Below are 23,484 nucleotides of genomic sequence, written 5' to 3'. Positions count from 1 at the left end.
TGGAACTGGAAGTGCTAACCATCCAACCGATTACCCCGCTGCAATGTTTGCTCCAATTCTTGCTCATAGTTGCCTACTACCCTACTTTTTTAACTTTTGCCTTTTGCTTGGTTGTGAAAAAATATCGAAATAGGTCATTTGTTCCGACACGCTTCTAAATAATCGTATTCGTAACCAGGCGATCCGTCTCAATTTTAGCGTTTTCTGCGTTCTAGTTTTTGAATGATTTCCGAAATTTTACAAAAATTACAATAGGCATTTGTTTGGAAATTCAATTGAACATTCCTTTGTGGATTATTTTAATCATTCTTTAGGGAATACCTTCAACAATTCTTTCAGAAATCCGTTTAGATTTTTTTTTTCGAAAATCTATCCAGGTTGCTCTTTGGAAATTCCTTCAAGAATTCATTCGAACATTCCTCCTGAAATACATTTGGAAATATCTCAAGGAATTTCTTCTAAATTATCTCCAGAAAATCTTCCAGAAATTCTTTTGGGAACTCCTCCAGGTATGATTTATAAAATTCCCAAGAAAGGAAAAAGTAGAGCAAACGGATTAATTCAACGGCAACAGACCCGGCAACGAATAAAGGACAACGATTGGAAAGTCGGATCTTGGAACGTGAGAACTTCGAATGAACCCACACGTGTTGGGCTCCTGGCTGCAGAAGGTCGGCGTGTGTGTGGTAGCAATCCAGGAAATACGGTGGCCCAGAACTATTATTATTATTTATTCAGACTAAGCCCGAAGTGGCCTGTGCGGTATATAAGAGTCTTCTCCATTCGGCTCGGTCCATGGCTACACGTCGCCAACCACGCAGTCTACGGAGGGTCCGCAAGTCATCTTCCACCTGATTGATCCATCTTGCCCGCTGCGCACCTCGCCTTCTTGTGCCCGTCGGATCGTTGTCGAGAACCATTTTCACCGGGTTACTGTCCGACATTCTGGCTACGTGCCCGGCCCATCGCAGTCGTCCGATTTTCGCGGTGTGAACGATGGATGGTTCTCCCAACAGCTGATGCAATTCGTGGTTCATTCGCCTCCTCCACGTACCGTCCGCCATCTGCACCCCACCATAGATGGTACGCAGCACTTTCCTTTCGAAAACTCCCAGTGCGCGTTGGTCCTCCACGAGCATCGTCCAGGTCTCGTGTCCGTAGAGGACTACCGGTCTAATTAGCGTTTTGTAGATTGTCAGTTTGGTACGGCGGCGAACTCTATTCGATCGGAGCGTCTTGCAGAGTCCAAAGTACGTACGATTTCCAGCCACTATGCGTCTCCGAATTTCTCTGCTGGTGTCATTTTCGGCAGTCACCAGTGAGCCCAAGTACACAAATTCTTCTACCACCTCGATTTCGTCACCACCGATGCAAACTCGCGGTGGGTGGCTCACATTGTCTTCTCTTGAACCTCTTCCTATCATGTACTTCGTCTTCGACGTGTTGATGACTAGTCCGATCCGCTTAGCTTCCCTCTTCAGTCTGATGTAGGCTTCCTCCATCTTCTCAAAGTTACGTGCCATAATATCTATGTCGTCGGCGAAACCAAATAGCTGGACGGACTTATTGAAAATTGTACCACTCGTGTTAATCCCTGCTCTTCGTATTACACCTTCCAAAGCGATGTTGAATAGCAAACACGAAAGACCATCACCTTGCCGTAACCCTCTGCGGGTTTCGAAGGGACTCGAGAATGCCCCTGAAACTCGAACTACGCACATCACCCGATCCATCGTCGCTTTGATCAACCGTGTCAGTTTATCCGGAAAACCGTGTTCGTGCATTAGCTGCCATAGCTGGTCCCGATCGATTGTATCATATGCGGCTTTGAAGTCGATGAATAGATGATGTGTGGGCACGTTGTATTCGCGGCATTTCTGCAGTCCTTGGCGAATGGCAAACACCTGGTCCGTGGTGGAGCGTTCGCCCATAAAACCTGCCTGGTACTGCCCCACGAACTCCCTTGCAGTTGGTTCTAGTCGACGGCATAAAATTTGGGATAGTACCTTGTAGGCGGCGTTCAGCAATGTGATTGCGCGGTAGTTGCTACAATCCAGCTTATCGCCCTTTTTGTAGATGGGACACACGACACCTTCCATCCACTCCTGCGGCAAAACTTCCTCCTCCCAAATCTTGGTAATGACCCAGTGCAGCGCTCTAGCCAGTGCCTCACCAGCGTGTTTAAATAGCTCTCCTGGTAGTTGGTCAACCCCAGGGGCTTTGTTGTTCTTGAGCCGGCCAATCTCCTCCTGGATTTCCTGGAGATCCGGAGCCGGTAGAATTATGTCCGGCGCGCGTTCTCCCAGGTCCATCACCATACCGCCATCTTCGTCTGCCACATCGCCATTCAGGTGTTCTTCGTAGTGCTGCCGCCACCTTTGGCCCAGAACTGGAAAACGTGAATTCCGAGTGGTGAATCCCATAGCGAACACTTCATTTAAGTACCACTATCTACTATAGCGACGACATAAATAAAGCATAAAAAAAACTGTAGCGGCGGTGACAGAACAGAACGAGGAGTTGACATCATGGTGATCGGGAAGCCGATAAGCGACCGCATTTGCGTGTTGAGAATGAAGGGCAAATTCTTCAACTATAGCCTGATCAGCAGCTATGCCCCAACGAACGATGACGTGACGACTGATGACGTGAAGGGTGAGTTCTATGAAAGCCTAGATAAGGCCTACGGATAGTGCCTAACACACGATGTAAAGATGTCATCGGGGATGCAAATGCGCAGATCGGAAGAGAATGTTTCTTTCGCCCTGTAATTGGTACGGAAAGCCTTCATTCCGCTACCAACGATAATGGTCTGCGACTTGTAACGTTTTCTGCTGCTAGAGGGATGCCAATCAGCAGTACCTACTTCTCACGTAAGAATATCCGCAAACACACCTGGCAACATCCGAGTGGAGACACTTGCTCACAGATAGACCACGTGCTGATCGACGGACGACATTTATCGGATGTTATAGACGTAAGGTCCTTCAGAGGTCCGAACGTTGACTCGGATCACTACCTTGTAGTTGCGAAAATTCGGGCGCGATTTTTCAGCGTCACGAATTCACGAAACAATAGAACGATGCGTTTCAATATCCAACGCTTGTCAGTTGAAGGATTTGCTGAACAGTACCACCAGAAGCTGGACGAGCGGATAGGAGATGCCACCGGATATGGCGACGTCAACAGATTGTGGTAAAATATCCACGAAGCTGTGACTATAACAGCGCAGGAAGTGTTGGGCACTGCACAGCGACGCTAACGAAATGGTTGGTTTGGCGAGGACTGCCAGCGAAAGACGGACGAGAAAAATGTTGCTAACAGTCGAATGCTAGTGGCTCGTACCCGTTCCAACAGAGAGCGGTACATTGTAGCAAAGGCAGAAGATAAACGAACCCACCACAGAAAAAATGGCAACACGAAGAGCATGTGATAGCTGAAGCGCAGGAGAACATGGATAGAAACGATATGCGGAGGTTTTACGCAACTGTCAATGGCGCGCGGCATAAGACTGCGCCAGTGCCCGCCATGTGCAATGACCGAGAGGGGAATTTGCTGACAGACAAGACTATGGTGGCAGCCAGGTGGAAGGAGCACTTCGAAAATTTGTTGAACGGTGAAAATGAAGGTGTATTAAGGAGCAGGATGGACATAGTCGGCGACGGTCAAGCTGTGGAACCACCAACGCTGGACGAGGTTAAGAAGGCTCTAAACGAGCTGAAAAACAGTAAAGCTGCTGGGAAGGACGAGATTCCGGTCGAGCTTCTCAAACACGGAAGTGAGCAGCTGCATCAATCAATCCACCACATTATCCAGAAAATATGGGAGGATGAAGAACTGCCTACCGGCTGGTTGGATGGCCTCATATGCCCAATCTATAAGAAAGGGCACAGACTAGAGTGTGCCAATTACAGAGGGATTACCCTTCTGAACTCGGCGTACAAAATCCTGTCGCGTATCCTGTTTAACAGACTGAGACCGCTTGAGGAGTCCTTCGTCGGCGAATACCAAGCAGGTTTTCGTGAGGGCCGATCAACGACGGATCGGATGTTTAGCCTGCGGATGATCCTTGATAAATTCCGGGAGTTCAACTTCAGACTCACTATCTGTTCATTGATTTCAAAGCAGCGTACGATTCAGTGAAAAGAAAATAGCTGTGGCAGATAATGCCCGAACATGGTTTTCCGACAAAATTGATTAGACTGATACGTGCAATGCTGAAAGGCTAGAAATCAAGTATTCGGATTGCAGACGAAGTGTCAACCTCGTTTGTGACCTTAGACGGATTGAAGCAGGGTGATGCACTTTCGAATTTATTGTTCAACATTGCACTCGAGGGTGCTATTAGGAGATCTGGCGTGCAGAGTAACGGCACTATCATCACACGGTCGCATATGCTCCTGGGCTTTGCGGACGACATCGACCTTATTGGAATCGATCGCAGAGCAGTAGTGGAGGCTTTTGTCCCACTGAAGAGGAAGACGGCGAGGATAGGCATAACCATTAACTCTACCAAGACAAAGTACATGGTGGCAGGTAGAGATAGAGGAAGACCTAGTGGTGTTGGTGCTGAGGTAGTGCTTGATGGGGATGTGTTTGAAGTTGTTGAAGAATTTGTTTACCTTGGACATGTGACAATGACGTTTCCCGTAAAGTGAAAAGACGTATTGCCGCTGCGAATAGGGCCTTTTACGAATTACGTAATCTGGTTAGGTCCCGCAACATGCAGACGGAAACGAAATTTGTTCTATACAAAGCTCTGATTCTACCAGTGGCCCTTTATTGACATGAAGCATGGACGTTAAAAGAGGCCGACCGGAGAGACTTCTGGGTTTTCGAGCGAAAAGTGCTGGATACAATACTTGGAGGGAAACTAGAAAATGGTGTGCGGAACAGACGCATGAATCATGAGCTGTATCATGTATACAAAGAAGAAAATATTGTGAATCGTATAAAAGACGGCAGACTTCAGTAGGCTGATCCCTTAGTGCGAATATCGGAAGAAAGAAGAGCGAAAACAATATTCAACAATATTCGAACACGCTGGCTGCACGCGGTCGAATCGGACCTGGGGACCCTGAACGTTCGGGGAAACTGGAGGAACATCGCTCAAGTCCGACGATTATGGAGCTCTACAATACGCCAGGCATAGGTGTATCGACGCTGTAGGTAATGGTACGTAATGGTAGGGAAATATGTATTCATTCACCTGCATCTTGAGGTTCATTGGCTGAAGAAGCAGCGGAGAGTCAATATAAACAGTTGAAGAAGTTAGGAACTCATAGGGACACTGCAGGTATTTCCGTCCAAGACCGTAGAGGCTTAAACCATCGAGAGCAACGACCATTTGCTTGTACTCCTCTACAGCAGAATGTTTCTCCTAAGCTTACGATTTGGTACGGATGAGTTTGGCAAAAAACATTGTCTCTTTTATTGGTTTTCGAGACTTTGACGAAAATAAAAACGCAAACGAAAATACTTGCCTTAACCCTAATGCAAGAAAATGATCGAAAGAGGCAAACGTTGACATTTTCCTTCATGCCTTATAAAAATTAAATCTATTTTAAGGCTCGATTTAGATAACGAGATGTTAGAAAAAAAAATCACTAACCTATTCTTATGCCATGCGTAATTTTATAATATTTTTGAAAATATCTTTTTCCTTCGAATACTTTAGATAACTTCATGGATGTCTTTGATGTAATTGAAGAAATTTCATTGAAGACATAAACCTTTGACACAGAAAAATAATCATGTTGTAAATGAAATTATGAAAACAAATAAAAAATAATTCAACTAGTGTTGTTATTCAAATTCAAAGAAATCTGCTTTTCGGAACAATGGAGCATTCAAATCTTACATTCCACAAATGATTTTTTTGAATAACCGATACACGTAACTGTCATAGAACAATGAACCATCCCATAACCATTGACTTATTTTGAATGCATAGTAGTAGTAAAAATTAATTTTATTTGTTTCAGTTTGGTTTTTACAATGTTTTTACATTTTGAGTGTTCGGCCGATTTGGCCCTTCAGCTCTAGTTTTTATTTTAATCATTTCTAAGTTATTACTTTGAGTTAAAATCAAATATTTCACGATGGCCTTGAAGTGGCGCTGGCTTTTATAAATTTGATAGCCTAACTAATCCTACACTTATACTACTATTTACAAAATTTGATAACCTAACGTGGGAACAAATTCCGAATCATTGGTTGCCCCGAGGTTTGGTCACGGACCATGTACTTCTCCTTCGACACCTCAAAGCGTTCGTCGAGTGTTTTCATCTCGGCCAGACGATGGACCTCAGAATTTCGAGTCCTGGGAGGGGTGTTCAAAACCATCCGCAGGAATTTGTTCTGTACTCGCTGGAGTTTCAGATGATGAGTATTGGCGCAGCTCTCCCAGACCGGCATGCCGTATTCGATCACAGGGAGGACGATTTGCTTGTAGACAGCAAGCTTATTCTTCAGGGACAATGACGACCGGCGGTTGATCAAAGGGTACAGTAGTTTTAACAGAACGTTACACTTTGTCACCGTCTTGTCAACCTGTTGCCGGAAAATAAGCTTGCTGTCGAGGGTCAAGCCAAGGTAGTCAGCAGTATCGGCCCATTCCACGGATGTGCCATTAAGGGTGATTTTACAATCCCCAGGCGGAACAAGTCTGGGAGATTTGGAGTGGGGGAAGATGATGACCTGGGTCTTCGCCGCGTTACAAATCTTCCAGCTGGCGAGGTAGCTTGTCATCCAGGCCACGTTGGAGCTTAGCCGTTGATTGTGACCCGGAATGTCCTTTCCGACAGATAGCTTTTGATAATCTTTACGAGGTAGCTGGGAAGATTGTAGCGTTGTAGTTTGTACACCAGTCCATTATGCCACACATTGTCAAATGTCTTCTCGACATCCAGCAACGCCATGGCGGAGGTTTTGGAGACAAACTTGTTCCGTCTGAGGATGTTAGTGTCTCGGGTCAGTTAGTGCACAGTTGATCGACCGTGTCGCTATCCAACCAAACTGTTCCTCGAGCATGATGTTGTTTTCATCGGCAAAATCAAGCGGTGTCAGGCCATTAGACCGAAGGTCATTAAGCCGAACGGTCATTAGGCCGAACGGTCACTAGGCCGAATTAGCAAGAAGAAGCAAAAAGCGAAAAATGAAAAGTTCTTTCTTCACCTTATCTCTTCTTCCTTCTTCCCCACTCTCTCATCCTTTTTCCTTCTTCCCCACTCTCTCATCCTTTTTCCTTCTTCCTTCTTCCTTCTTCCTTCATCCTTCTTCCTTTTTTTCTTTCTTCTTTCTTTCTTTTTCCCACTTCCTTCTTCCTTCTTTTTTTTCTTCTTTCTTCCATTTTCTTCCTTCTTTCTCCAGTCTTCCTTCTTTCTTCTTCCTTTTTCCTTCTTACTCCTTCTTTCTCCCTTCTTCCTTCTTCCACCTTCCCAAATCTTTCTTCCTTCTTGCGTCTTCCTTCTTCCTTATTTCTTCTTGCTTCTTTCTTCTTCCTTTTTCCTTCTCCTTTTTCCTTCTTCCTTTTTCCTTCTTCCCTCTTCATTCTTCTTTCTCCCGTCTTCCTTCTTTCTTCTTCCTTCTTATTTCTTCCTTCTTCCATCTTCTGTCTTCCTTCTTCCGTTTTCTTCCTTCTTTCTCCCGTCTTCCTTCTTCCTTCTTATTTCTTCCTTCTATCTTCTTTCTCCCTTCTTCCTCCTTTCTTCTTTTTTTTTTCCTTTTTCCTTCTTCCTTCTTTCTTCTTCCTTTTTCCTTCTTTCTTTTTCCTTCTTCTTTCTTCCTTTTTTCTTCTTGCTTTCTTTTTCTTTCTTTCTCCTTCCTTCTTCCTTCCTCCATCTTCCTTCTTTCTTCTTCCTCCTTTTTCCTTTTTCCTTCTTCCGTTCTACTTCTTCCTCACTTCGCACTACTCACTTTTCACTCCCCAGTTCTCATTCGGCCTAATGGCGTTCGGCCTAATGACCCAGCATCAAATCAAGTAGCCGGCAATGAATTGCCTTTTCAAAAAGCTTGGATAACGCTGAAAGAAGGCTGATGGGACGATAGCTTAGATGGCAGGGCTGGTAGCGACCGAAGCCACTCAAAATAGTGACTTTAGTGACCAAAGCTGACGAAAAAAGGGACCAAATAGTGACTTTCAGTTGCAGAAAAAGTGACCAAATAGTGACTTCCAATTCCAGTTGCAAGCTCAATGAGACAAAATCAAGCGTTTTTGGGTCGAAGAAGAATAATTTGTGGCGAAAAACTTCTTTCACTCACCACTCTTTTCTCTTAAAACAAACTCAGAAGAGAAACGAAAATCGTACACGCTAACTTTTATCCACTCAGAGATTAAAAAAATTGTATTACCCTCTCTTTTAACCCCACGAAAATTTTACTCAATATCAGTCGAAAGCAGGACTACTCAAACTTATGAGTAGTCTTGCAAGCAAATCAATTTTTTACGCCACTGGAAGTGAGCGAAATATGGTTATCACTCATAACACCTGTTTTTCTTTCCCGAAAATGATTTCCCGGCGAAAATCTGCGTGAATGAGTATTTCTTCTTCCTTTAAAATTGAGTGAAATTTACGATAATTGAATTAGCTGAACACCTGCTTTCGAAAGATGTAGAGTACGATTTGTCTCTGGTGCTACGGAAGTTTTTGTAATTTTTAGTGCGACGGGAACAACACTGCCCATGATTTCATAGTTGTCGTATCAACCATTGCACTTTCGCATATATTTAGGATGATTCAGGGACAAATATCACAAACCTGAATTATTTTAATCCAACTAATCTAATTCAACACTTGAATGAGGGTTGAAACATGCCACCTATCGATTTTCCAGTAGTTGAATTACCGTTGTTAACGCGTGGTAAATCAAATTCGGAAAAATTTTGAATGATTGTTACGTCAACTATGGGATCATGGGCAGAACAATCGAGACAACGAAACAAAAATTATGAAGATTCATGTACAACGAGCCTGGGATTGAACGCTCGACCTCCTACTTGTAATGAGGACCGTGCTCTTTGAACTTTTAAATATTTATCCTCCAAAATACGCAGATTTTCCGACTTGCTGCGCGTATTCATGAAAGATTTATCTATGGAATTCGACAGCGCATGCAATCTTCTAAATTGGGGAGACTTGATCTCCTTTCTATGTTATCTACTCAATAAATATTTTTCAGAGCAAACCCTTCGTTACATCTGTCCAATTCCAACAAGTTGAGAACAAATTATATTTTCTTGAAATTTTCAGACAAATTTTTATATTATATTATATATGGAGGCAACAACTCAAAATCCAAAAATCCTGAAATTGTGGTGGACTGTTGGCATTTTTATCAATGAAGATCATTAAGCATATTTATGGATTTATGTTGTGAAAAAATGATAGCATTTGGACAGCATCGGGAGAAATTGTTCAAATTTTGCGGGCCACTAAAAAACATCTTTCGGAGGAACAAAACACAGTAAATAATAGAGTTAAGAGGTTGTCTATCAAAAAAATAACTCGCCACATAACGATCATTTGTCTAGAGGATCTATTTAAAAAATACGCTATTATAACAATACTACTTTAGTTCTTGATAAAACAGGGGAGAATCATGTCTCCCAAGGGGTCAAGTCTCCCCACTACTGTATAAAGATTAAGTTTAAAAAAAAACTTGTAATCGAAAGGTCTCCTGCTTGCATGACTGTATACCAATTTATAAATTGTGACGTAAAACACCTTCAATGAAATGGTGAAATGCCAATAAGAGCAGCGAGTTAAATGGATCGCGAAGTTTCAGAGCGATCGTTTTTCCAAGATCCGTAATTTAATTTCCGCCATGAACAAAGCATCATCCGATGGATACATAAAGCTTTATAAAAAAAACTTGGTCAATAGTTTCAAAATAGTTGAAAATAGTGACTTTTTGCGAGAAAAAGTGACTTTAGTGACTTGAGGTCGAAAAAAGAGACTTTTTAGTGACTAGCCCGAAAAAAGTGACCCGCTACCAGGCCTGAGATGGGAATCACTTTTGCTGACTTCCAGAACGATGGGAAGTAACTAAGTCGAAGGCACTTGTTGAAGATTAACGCGAGGTGATCGAAAAACTGGACACATAACTGCTTGAGCTCCAAGTTGAAGATGTTGTCAAAACCTGGGGCCTTCATATTTTTGGATGATTTGATATAGGCCGACAATTCACCAAATGTTATCTCCTCCGGGAAGTCGTTGGGAATAAGATGAATGTTGACGAAATTCTGACGAAATGTCGACCTATCTCAGCAGCCTTCTCAGCAGGAGTTATCAAGCGATCCTTAGAGCCATTATTGTCTAGCGGGATCAAGGGTGGAATGGGCCGAGGCTTTGTTTTCAAAATTTTTGTCAACTTCCAAAACGGCTTAGCACAATTTGGGAGTGCGCGGATCTTATTGGAGAAATCATTATTTCTAAGGTCCACCATTCTGGCTTTGATTATTTGCGATTGCAACGGGTTTTGAGTGCAGGCAGCCCAGTACGTTGATACTGTCTGCGAACCACGTTGCGAAGACGAATGAGATCTTTTATTTTGAATGCCTCTTCTTTGTGGTCGTCCATAAAACACGAGAAGATTTGCTACTTTCGTTTTGATGGGACACGTTCTGTTACTTTCCATATATATTAGATAAGGATGAAAGTCTACAATGAGGATATGATGTCCTTAATTTGCTGTACTTTATACAACCCCCTACCTTCTCCTTAAGAAAATATATGAAATTAGGCTTCACAAATTGGCTTGCTTTGTCACATTGATCGAATTTATGAAAAAACAATTACGTATTTCATGGACGCTCCCTGAAGAGAGGGAGTGCTGGAAACTATATTTGCATTCTATTTTGACCATACACAGCTAAAACTAAGTGGAAAATTACTTTAAAAGCTCAATTTTATTTTTGACCGCTCGTTTGGATAGGGATCCCCCTCCCCAATAGTGATTCCCCGAAGGCGTTGGCTACCTCCTGCGGATCGGAAATAGTATGGTCTTCCGAATAGATGTAGATGCCATCTACTTTTGCCATCTCTACTAAGGTACACCGGGGCAAGTTGAAATGCGGGGTAAGTTGAAACGGAAGCTGTAATTTAGATAGGAAATGACCGAATGCTCTGATTATTTTTTTCAACAAACTACTCCCCTAAACGCACCTTCTGACTGCCATTCCCGGAAGATTGCAGCTTTCAAAGCCAATTTCTGCCATTGTTTATTTTTCGCCCTTTGCAAAATCCAAACCAACTATTTGACGTGCCAATGAAACAGGTCTCAAAACGATGTTTGAAAGAGTTTTTTCATCAAATTTTCACGGTAGGTAATCATTCAATGTTGAATAAGCATAATGATTATGAAAAATCGACAAAAGATCCGTTTGAATTTTTGTATTTTGGTTGTTTGATATTGCTCCGCATGTTCAACTCATCGGGGCAAATAGAAATGCGTGGTGCGGGCAAGTTGAAACAACAATTCAAAACGTCACCCACGCAATTAAAAGAAATTTTTTTTCAAACTTCAACATGGTCCATAAATACATATATTCGAAAAACATAAATTTATAAAAACATGCAAACTTCTGAAAATAAATGTAATAAATTTTCGCCCATTCCGTCACGAATGCAACCCTCCTACAATCTCCACTAGAATGAAAAGGGGTCATGTTTGAACTGAAGTTTTGAGATTCTTAATCTACTGAGCACTGACTCTCAGAAAAATAAAACATAGAGTATGTAAACATTTCGTTAACTCCACCTTCCACTTCCCCAGCTGCCTATTTCTCCAATCGAAGAGTTTAAGAGAGATATGCTGGCTGGTTAATTAATGTGCATTTATAAGAAGCCACAATAGAATTAATCATGTGCAGAATATACAAGTGATCCAAATAATGAGCCATCCTGAATAGTAATCCGAGTGGTCACCAGTAGGGGGAAATCAATTTGATAAATTTTCAGCGCAGCGCTTTCTCCAGAATTTGATCTCCGAAAAAACGCTTTTGACCTTGTTGTAAACTGCCCTTATTCGCATTAGAGACCCATGTCATTTTCTCCGACTTGAGTAATTTGCCGTTCAATTTTTCAAACTTGTTTTACATGGAGAAATGAAAAAAAAGTCTAATAAATTAAAAAAAAATGCTATTTAAAAAAAACTGACATAATATTCTTATTCTGTATATATTGCTGTGGGACAATGAAAAGAACCATACTTAAGTTTATTTTTTGTGTAAGAGAGTATCAAAATCTGGAATGTCATTTTTATGCGAGCGAATATCAAGATGAGACAACAAAAGTGGGATTTGCTTTTCAAATTTTTAGAATAAAGCATACTATTTTATCATTTTTTCTTAAACAGGAGACAGCTAATTTCTTAAATAAAATCAAAATCGCTACAAACCTACATGGGACTCTTATGTAAATCCTGGCAGTATTATAGTCACCTTTACAACCGCGTGATTCTTGAGTCTCATTGAGTACATACATTTTGTTATTATAACGGCAGAATTAGCTCAAGTTTGTTTATAACGCAGTGTTTCAACTTGACCCGATACGCGGGGCAAGTTGAAACGATGCATATAAAACAATAATTTAAATATACAAAATATTTATGAAAAAGTTTGTTAAGGTTGCTTAATTTTTATGTATAATCATTGGCCCGAACTAGCAAACACCGCAAACGGATTCAAAATAAATCAAAGGGTGATTTTTTTACAGCACTTCGAATTTCAACTTTGAAAAAACCGTTTCAACTTGCCCCGGTGTACCTTACGGCGAACTGCGCCGTATTTATGGAGTCAGAATTCTATGAAAACCAACCAAATTGGAAGAATAATATTCGGAAATAACGAAGAAATGGAAACAACTTTTCCGGATTGCATGAAATTATTAATGACATTTTCAATCATGAATTTATGAAAAACCAATATGAAGGTCTTCGAAACATGCAGTACGGATTGTGCTTCCTATCACACTGTAGGTCTTATCTGAACGAACAATGAAACACTGAAAGTGAAATGAACGTGTAGAAGGCATTAAATTACCATGTGGGAAGATGATGAACCAACGTACCCATCCACATCGGCAACACAAAATCCAGCAAGCACTTTCACGTGCCACGATGGGTGATGAGGATGCTGGTGCCGACAGTGAAAGATACGCAATTGCTGATCATCCATGTGCTTTAGGGTGGCTAGAAAAAAAAGATGAACACTTTCTGATATTAAGTAGTTCTGACAAAGTATACGGATTTTGCAAAATATGATTGTTGGTAAGATTGTGTTTTAGATTCTGATAGAATCGCATCTTCCCTCAGATCCATCCTAATGTACGTATCCTACGGTAGCAGCTTATATCAAATAAAAAGTAATTTAATGACATCATGACTGGCACTTGCCGTTGCCGACTGAACTAGTTCGCCCATTGAACCATTCATAAATAGAAACCATCTTGCTATACAGTAGACCTTCGGGAACTGCAATAGTTCGTGGTGAATAGTTTCAATTCAACTTTTTTTGTTCAGTCATTGTCCAAAATTAATATAACGATTGACATACCTGAAGGTTATAGAACGGAATCACTAGCTAAAACGAAAAAATGTTGCATTTATCGAAGGGCCACTGTACATCCCGTTCGCAACCTCCAGAAGCCGGCCAAAACCATGCGTTGACCGTCCAGGCAGGATGAATACAACGCAGATTGGATAATTTATGGCTGTCTTATAGGGTCGTTAGCAAGTGACAGTTATTTGCGCAATGTTTGCTGTTTAGGTCGAAAAAGAGCGTGGCACAGATAATATGATAAAGGCGTTGGATTATTGAAATTCTTCACGACGGAGTCGTCGTCGTCGTCGTAGTGGTAGTTCCCTCCAGACTCAGCTTCCTGCACGAAATTTGCCAAACGCCACCAAGTCTAGTTGCAAGGGGTGGGCACGCGTGGGCCCGGAGGTGCACGGGGGAAGCTGATCTTCCGGATAATTTGGCCGACTTTGTGGCTCCACTATACATGCGGCGGCTTGGGCCTGGCTTCCACGCGCGCGAACTGTGCAGGGATTTAAAGTGCTGCCGGTCGAACGTCTTTCAAGGAAGAAGTAAAACCGGCAAAATAAGGCAATCAAATGCGAACGACTGTGCTGGAGGGAAATGAAAACCAGTAGTCTTCGGGGGCCGGCCGTGGCGGGAAATAAAAACGAAATAAAACGTAGCGAAGAGAAAGATATGGCAGACTGTAATGAGGTGCTAAACGCGACTTGGGAGGTGACTGCTCGGCGAATCGGTCCTCGCGCGGTCCATGCCCGGTTAACTTTGCGGGGCTGTATAATTCAAATAAATGATCTCTTAATAACGGTCATCAACGCAACAACGGCCGGTGGTTGTATGCCCTGGGGCTGCTGATGGGATGGTGTCAGTTGATAACGGATGGGTATTTCTGGAGTTTTATAGCAAACAAAAATAATCGATTTGTAACCACTCAACGTTTGAACATTAGATAGAATTCTACAGATCCCAGATTAGTTTGTTGTATTATCAATTGAAGCTTTACAATATTCCAACGTTGTACTGAGAAACTGTCAAACTTTACAATAGTAGGTATTGAGCACAAGAGACCACGGTTAAAAAAAACTTTTTAAATGATAAATGATGAATAGACTGGCCCAGATTAGTATGGGGAGAAAAATGTTGTGGCAATTTAGCTTGGCACTTCTGAAGTTTAAAACGGTCTTAGATTGATTGAACTCACAGAACATTGCATGATGATTAAATGAACTTTTATATAGTTTTCGGCTGATTTATTAGGAGCTGATTTGTGTATTTTTGGATTTTTTGATCGCATCAGCCGAAACCTATATAAAAGTTCATTTAATCATCAGACAATGTTCTGTGAAATTGTTCAGTAGCATACCAACTGCCGTTTTTGCAATTCTGAGGTCAATCGAGCAATCAGAACCAATTTCCAGATCGAATGAGTGACGGAGGTGTATTTTCCTATACATTTTGGCTGAAATCCCCATACAAACTTCAAATCAAATGCGCCAGCTTATGCAACAAGCGATTGAGCTGAAATTTTCAGAGATTGATTTTCTCACCCAAAGACACAATCCTGGGGTGCTCCGTGGAATTACACAACTTTTTGTTTCCTGGGCCAGTCTAATGATGAACCACCATGCGTCTACACCGTGTGCAGTGCATGCACCCGTATATCGCGAAGAGTTTGATTTGTTCTATTAATTTATCTTAGCATTCTTAACTCTTATACAGACGAGCTGCAATTTTCAGATTTTCCATTGAGAAAAACGAAACGACAGAAAAGTGAAAACAGAACAACGACGGGGAAAAAATATAATTGCACAAATCAAACAAAAGGAACTTGATTTGGGCGTGCAATCAGGTTAATTGCAGGGTAAAATAAGAACAAAAAGGAAAAGCAGCATTTAAAAACTTTTTTTTTGTTTCTTTTCTTTATCCCATATTAGGAATGTACTGAATCGACAGCTCATAAAAGATGAAAGCTAGCGAGAATGGTTTTGCTGAGAGTATTAATTTGAACCAAGGCCGAGCTTACTTTTCGGTCCGGCAAAAGGCTGTACCTTGACCGACGTTAACTCGTTCAATGAAAGCCCAAACGAAAAATATGCTTGATCGGAAGTTGTAATTGGATTTTCTATTTTGCGCTTCTATAAAATAATAGGGAAAGCAATGCTATGCGCACAATATTTTAGTAATGATCAATAATAACACACTTTAATTATGGTAACGACAGTTTTTGCCGCTATAATTATTTCTACAACGTTGATTTCCTTTAGAATATATTTGGACCTTTAGAAACCCTAAAATATATTTAATAAATCAATTTCATAGTTCATAGATTTCCAGAAAGTATTCCAGCATTTCTGCCCCTTACTGGGATTACTCCATATTTGGTCTTTGTCGTGTGCACAGAAAGCATCGGATATGGGTCCCTTTGGCATTGTGTCGTCACCGCCGCAGACCAATTCGATGACCATTTTCCTATGGATTCCGCAATTATTGCGCTCCATTTTGGGGCCCTTGCTCTCGACATTGCTTGTACGGATTCTATACGACGGCAACGACGAGCATGACAAAGACGGCCACAAATTGCTTAGAAAAGCCACACAATGCCCTTTTGTAGGTGGAAATTTACCGAATCAATGGCAATACTTTCTCCATGGTCGGCACACACATACTCGAGAACGGCCATCCTCCGCTCGATGAAACGAGACGATTGTGACTGAAATGTTTCCCACCCGACCAAATTCGTCATAAATGGTCACGACATGTCCACATGGCCCACAACGACGTCGATGAGCGAAGCCGCAGTCTCCCAAGGGGGGCTTCGAATGTAATTAATAATTACTGCCTTGTTTGGCACACGTAGACGTTGGGTAACATTCCGCGTGAGGTATGAATGAACCAAAGAACGACGACGTTCAACCGAAACAGCATGAATGAAGGAGTGTGATTGAGTTTAGTTCGTCCCAAACCAATCGGCGCGATTAGGCAACACAGTACGGAGCTGCCCTATAACCAGTTTCTCCTTTCTTTAACTGCACCGTCCAGCCAGAAGGTTTGATGGACGATCGACACAGCCCCACAGACAGATGAGGAAAAACAAAGAGACCGAATGGGGCGCGACGGATGATGGCAGCGTGAAAAACGAGAACAACTGAAAGCAGTTTCATTCATGGATGTGATGAAGATTGAGATTCCTTACCGAGACGAAAACAAACATGCCCGCGAACACGATAAACCGCATTTGGCAGGTACCTAATATGCGGTCAGGTGGACAACACGGCGGAATGGGGTTACCCTGACGGAACAGTAAAACGTGAATGAATCAGGTAAAGGCATGTTATGACGTTAGCTGAAAAGCTGAATGGTTGAGACGTTAAACTTCTCCTGCTGTGGTGAGTGACGGAATTATTTTTCCAGCGAATCTGAAATGACTATGGACATGAAATGAACTTTCGATATAAGCATAAGTTCAATGTAATTCACTGATTTTACTTTTGTTATTGATAATGTGAATTCGTTGCTGTGTTCCATTAAGGCTTCCGCAGACTTATACATTACGACATTACGAAGGATTTCTGGAAAATTCTAGAATTGATTGGGAAGTTACTGGAGCTATACTTGGAAGAATTCTTGGAGAATATTCTGCAGAGTTTCATGGAAGAACAAACGTGATAAATTCCTGGAAGAATTTCCGGGGTAATTCTTGACGAAATTTCAAAATAAAACGTCCTGAAGGGTTTGTTTTATGTTTTTTGTTTATTATCCTAAAAGTACATTTAGCTATTACAATCTTCTTAAAAAGGCGGTCACATTTAAATTCAAATCAACTAACCAATAGACATTGTTAAACCTAAATGCTGCCGAAACGGAGAGGATCTTTCATGCCATACAGTTGATTACGTGGAGAGAGATGCAGAAAGTGCCTTTGTCGCATTGTTCGTTCCGAACATAAACATTTAAAATCGATAGAACTTCCGGAGAATCTATTTCACCAGTCAGGAGTTTGGCCGTGAAAGCAGCTTGCATTTTATTTCTACGTGTTTAAAGAGTGTCAATTTCAAGAAGTTGGCAGCGGTCCTCAATCCTCATATGCGGGAAGATGAGCCGGGCCCATCCGTGGTAGAGAGATTTTAAACAAAGAGGGTCCCGAAAGTCTTCCGATAATTTGAATATGAATCCGAGTTGCCGATTAGCTTTTGCGATGACATCGTTATAATGTGGCTAAAATCCTGGAGAAACTTTCGGAAAACGGAGGGTTGGTGGAAGGAATTCCATGCGAATTTTAGAAAGAGTTCAGAAGGAATTTCGGAAGAGTTGTTGCATAAATATTGAACATATCTTTTTATCTGATCATATGCATGTAGCTACACACAACGAATTCTATACGTTATATCTCTCTTCCCGATCAAGAATGCATAACAAAATTATAACAAGGGGTGTTATTTATTTCAGAAAAATATTGTAACAAATGGTGTTATGAATTTTGCTGTTTAGTTGTTAAAATAACAAAATTTATATCAAAAATACCTCTAGCCGTAACATAATTAAAACAGAGGTTGATACCTTCATATCAACATTATAACAAACGTTGATATAATTTTTCTGTACGAAAATCTACTTTCAAGGTAATTGCCTACATCACGGATTGAAATCTGGTACGCTACCACGCCGGATTTCCATCCATAATGTAGGCAATTAACTTTATTCGAGCGGGTTCAAGTTATACTGAAGGTGATTACCTCCGATTTTTTTCCAATGTCTACAAAAAATGTAGGCAATTAACATTCATAACTAATGTTGTTATAATTTTGATATGAAATAAAACTGGCCGAAGACACATTTTTATTGAATTATCTAATTATAACACACGTTGTTTTAAATAACAACAATTGATAGAATTGAGTTATAATTTTGTTATACGTTCCTGATCGGGTTAGGAACACTTCAGCAAGTATGATTGATCAAGTTTTTGAACTTCGTAAAATAGTATACGACAGTATACGACTCTCTACATCTCGATGTTCTGTATCTCGATATCTCTCCCTATCTCGATGGTTTCCTCGGTCCCTTCAATATAGAATACATTTGGTATTCTACATCTCGATAACCTCCTTATCTTATTTTTTTTTCATTTATTGAACGGCTACTCAGTCTTGCACTTATTACAACGAGTTTTTTTATTTACCCGACGTTTCGACACGGGGATTGTGTCTTTTTCAAGGGGAACTTGAAATCTTGATATCTCTCTATCTCGATGTGTTCTGATCATATTTTGATCTGGATTCACTCTCCTTATATCGATATGTTGAAATTTTGAGGCTACTAGACCATCTCTGCCGTAATCTGGCAAAGTGACGTATACGCCATTTTCCAAAAATTGTGTTAACGAGTAGTACTCATCGTACTCTTTAACAGAAAAATGGAAAACATGTATGTAAAATGGCACATACGTAACTTTTTCAGATTACGGCAGATCTTTGGACAAACAACATTGAAATTTGTTTTGTTGTCGTTATCCATAGCAACGAGCTTTTTTGGATCTAGTACTCATTTCAATTTTCCTTCCATTCCTGGATATTAGACTGGCCCAGCTTAGTATGGGGAGATAAAAATGTTGTCGAATTCCACGGGGCACCCCCCAAAATTGTGTCTTTGGGTGAGAAAATCAATCTCTGAAAATTTCAGCTCAATCGCTTGTTGGATAAGGTGGCGCATTTGAATTGAAGTTTGTATGGGGATTTCAGCTAAAATGTATAGGAAAATACACCTCCGTCACTCATTCAATCTAGAAATTGGTTCTGATTGCTCGATTGACCTCACAATTGCAAAAACGGCAGTTGGTATGCTACAGAACAATTTCACAGAACATTGTATGATGATTAAATGAACTTTTAAATAGTTTTCGGCTGATTTATTAGGAGCTGAATTGTGTATTTTTGGATTTATTGATCGAATCGTATCAGCCGAAACCTATATAAAAGTTAATTTAATCATCATACAATGTTCTGTGAAATTGTTCTTTCAAGAGGCTCGGAAGCCTCCTTTCAAGAGGCTCGAAAGCCTTCTTCCAAGAGGCTCGGAAGCCTCCTTTCAAGAGGCTTGAAAGCCACCTTGCAAGAGGATCAAAAGCTTCCTTTCCAGAGGCTCGAAAGCTTCCTTTTCAGAGGCTCGAAAGCCTCCTTCCCAGAGGCTCGGAAGCCTCCTTTCAAGAGGTTCGGAAGCCTCCTTCCAAGAGGTTCGGATGCCTCCTTCCAAGAGGCTCGGAAGCCTCCTTCCAAGAGGCTCGGAAGCCTCCTTCCAAGAGGCTCGGAAGCCTCCTTCCAAGAGGCTCGGAAGCCTCCTTCCAAGAGGCTCGGAAGCCTCCTTCCAAGAGGCTCGGAAGCCTCCTTCCAAGAGGCTCGGACGCCTCCTTCCAAGAGGCTCGGACGCCTCCTTCCAAGAGGCTCGGAAGCCACCTTCCAAAAGGCCCGGAAGCCTCCTTCCAATAGACTCGGAAGCCTCCTTCCAAGAGGCTCGGAAGCCTCCTTCCAAGAGGCTCGGAAGCCTCCTTCCAAGAGGCTCGGAAGCCTCCTTCCAAGAGGCTCGGAAGCCTCCTTCCAAGAGGCTCGGAAGCCTCCTTCCAAGAGGCTCGGAAGCCTCCTTCCAAGAGGCTCGGAAGCCTCCTTCCAAGAGGCTCGGACGCCTCCTTCCAAGAGGCTCGGACGCCTCCTTCCAAGAGGCTCGGACGCCTCCTTCCAAGAGGCTCGGAAGCCTCCTTCCAAGAGGCTCGGAAGCCTCCTTCCAAGAGGCTCGGAAGCCTCCTTCCAAGAGGCTCGGAAGCCTCCTTCCAAGAGGCTCGGAAGCCTCTTTCCAAGAGGCTCGGAAGCCTCCTTCCAAGAGGCTCCAAAGCCTCCTTCGAAGAAGCACGGAAGCCTTCTTTCAAGAAGCTCGGAAGCCTCCTTTCAATAGACTCGGGAGCCTCCTTGCAAGAGATTTGGAAGCCTCCATGCAAGAGATTTGGAAGCCTCCATGCAAGAGATTTGGAAACCTCATTTCAAAAGGCTCGGAATACAGTATTGACCCGATTTTGTCACTCCCCGATTTTGTCCACCCCCGATTTTATCACGTTTTCGACCCGATTTTATCACGTTTTCGACCCGATTTTGTAACGTTTCCGACCCGGTTTTTGTCACCCCAAAAAAATTTGAAAATTTCAATTATTTTTTTAATTTACGTAAAAAATCCTGTAAACAACGTTTATTCCCATGCAATATCTTTCACCGCCTGTAGTTCATTATAAATGACTTCTGAGCACCTGGGAAGAATTCTGTAAGCATTTTCGACAGGAAATAACGGATACCGTTCACGCATTTTGCCTTTCCAAGGCATAAAATGATTGATATTTGTGAAACGAATTGAAAAAATTAAAATTATTTTTTCCCGATTTTGTCACATACCCTGTTTTATCACCCCAAAATTCACCAAGGGGGTGATAAAATTGGAATATTACTGTACTCCTTTCAAGAGGCATGAAACCCTCCTTTCAACAGGCTTGGAAGCCTCCTTTCAAGAGGCTCGGAAACCTACTTTCAAGATGCTCGGAAGCCTCCTTCCAAGAGCCTCGGAAGCTTCCTTTCAAGAGGCTTGGAAGCTTCCTTACAAAAGGCTTGGAAGATTCCTTTCAAGACGCTCGGGTTACAGTCGCTCCTTTCGAAAAACTTGGGAGCCTCCTTTCAAGTGGATTGGAAGCCTTCTTTCAAGATGATTGGAAGCCTTCTTTCAAGAGGCTCGGATACCTCCTTTCAAGAGGCTCGGAAGCCTCCGTTCAAGAGGCTCGGAAGCCTCATTTCAAGAAGCTCGGAAGCTTGCTTTCAAGAGGCTCGGAAGCTTCCTTTAAAGAGGCTTGGAAGCTTCCTTTCAAAAGGCTTGGAAGCTTCCTTTCAAGAGGCTCGGAAGCCTCCTTTCGAGAAGCTCGAAAGCCTCCTTTCAAGAGGCTTCCGGAGGAACTTCCGGAGAAATTCCCGAAGGAACTTCCGGAGGAATTCCTGGAGGAACTTCCGGAGGAACTTCCGAGGAATTCCGGAGGAACTTCGGAGGAATTCCCGGAGGAATTCCCGGAGGAACTTCCGGAGGAATTCCCGGAGGAACTTCCGGAGGAAATTCCGGAGGAATTCCCGGAGGAACTTCCGGAGGAATTCCCGGAGGAACTTCCGGAGGAATTCCCGGAGGAATTCCCTGAGGAACTTCCGGAGGAACTTCCGGAGGAATTCCCGGAGGAACTTCCGGAGGAATTCCCGGAGGAACTTCCGGAGGAATTCCCGGAGGAACTTCCGGAGGAATTCCCGGAGGAACTTCCGGAGGAATTCCCGGAGGAACTTCCGGAGGAATTCCCGGAGGAACTTCCGCAGGAATTCCCGGAGGAACTTCCGGAGAAACTTCGGAAGGAACTTCCGGAGGAACTACGGGAGCACCTTCCAGAGGAACTACGGGAGGAACTTTCGGAGGAACTTGAAGAGGAACTTGCAAAGGAACTACGGGAGGAACTTGCAAAGGAACTACGGGAGGAACTTTCGGAGGAACTTGAAGAGGAACTTGCAAAGGAACTTCGGGAAGAACTTCTGGAGGAACTTCCAGAGGAACTTCTGGATGAATTTCGGGAGGAATTCCCGGAGGAACTTCCGGAAGAACATCCGGAAGAACTTCGGAAGGAACTTCCTATGTACCTCTATTATCTTATTGGCATTACATCCCCCACTGGGACATAGCCGCCTCGCTGGTTAGTGTTCATTCAGACCTTCCACAGTTATTAACCGCGAGGTTTATAAGCTAAGTTACCATTTTGTATTCGTATATCATGATACTTTTATGCCCAGGGAAGGGAAGTAGAGACAATTTCCAAATCGAAAATTGCCTATACCGGCATCGGGAATCGAACCCAGCAACCATCAGCAGGGTCTTGCTTTATTGCCGCGCATCTTACCACTAGGCTAAGGAGGGCCCGGTGTGTATTTGTTTTAATTCATTTATCGGCTACTCACACATTCGGACGTGAGTATCCCATTGAAATTTGCCTTCTTACCTCTTTTTCAACGATCAGAGAATCTGAAAATAGAAACAAGAATACAAATTAAATGACAGCCTTAACGCAAATATTCTATACAATACATGAATGAGAATGAATCAGTTCTATTTAATAACCGGTGGTGAGTATGCGCCATTTGGCTGGTTGTGGAGTGCTGAAAAAACTATATTGTATAACAAGCAATGACGAAAAATTTTGTGATAATGTACTTCTGGTAGACAATCACTTTCCATGTTATCGAGCCGCATTATTGCACCTAACCATGAAACGACAACTTGACCTATTTGTGAAGAATTTTCAAACCATGTCACAGTGGGCGCAGCAAGCCAAAAACGTGCGTTTTTTTATTTGCGTGCGAACGGTTGATTTGACATAGGTGGTGTCTTCGGAAGAAAATTTTACCAAAAAACAAGCTATTTTTTGGAAGATTAGGGCTACATAAAAATTCGTCTGTTAGGGTGATCCAAAAACTTTTTTTTTTTCATTTTAGTTCAAAAAAAATGATCCGCTACAAAAGTGATAGAGCTTGAAAATACAAACAACTTCGTAGAATATACCAACTCTCTATCTTTTAACGGTAGCGAGTTATGATGAAATTTCAAAAAATCGTATCTAAAACCAGTTTTTTCAAGAATACTTTTTTTCTTATTTTTTTTCGACATGGACATGAGCTTGAGCTTGAGCTTGATTGACTGCTCGTAGTTGCTACTCCATTATGACCAGATCAGCTGTTCTTGCACAGGGAACCAACAGATGTTTGCTTGGGACTAGCACACATCTTCAATGTACAAGTACTGGAGATCTCATTTGTTAGGTCATACTGGCGCCTGCCACGTCAGAATGCAAGTCAATGTAGGGAAGGGGGAGGAAATGATGATGCAATCACTCGCCC

The 23,484-nt window shown here is 42.2% G+C and overlaps 1 protein-coding gene across 5 annotated transcripts in view; it reads right to left on the bottom strand.

Moving 5' to 3' along the window:
* The window catches only part of LOC134219561 (extracellular sulfatase SULF-1 homolog), a 236,813-nt gene that overhangs the window by 134,224 nt on the left and 79,105 nt on the right, over window positions 1–23,484 (bottom strand). For all 5 annotated transcript variants that reach the window (XM_062698313.1, XM_062698315.1, XM_062698311.1 and 2 more), the window contains one exon: window positions 22,590–22,612. The gene's annotated coding sequence lies outside the window, so the exon portion shown is untranslated. The remainder of the gene's footprint in view (window positions 1–22,589; window positions 22,613–23,484) is intronic.

Source organism: Armigeres subalbatus, chromosome 3 (genome assembly GCF_024139115.2).
Source record: "Armigeres subalbatus isolate Guangzhou_Male chromosome 3, GZ_Asu_2, whole genome shotgun sequence".
Lineage (NCBI taxonomy): Eukaryota > Metazoa > Arthropoda > Insecta > Diptera > Culicidae > Armigeres > Armigeres subalbatus.
This window is presented reverse-complemented; position numbering and strand designations above follow the sequence as displayed.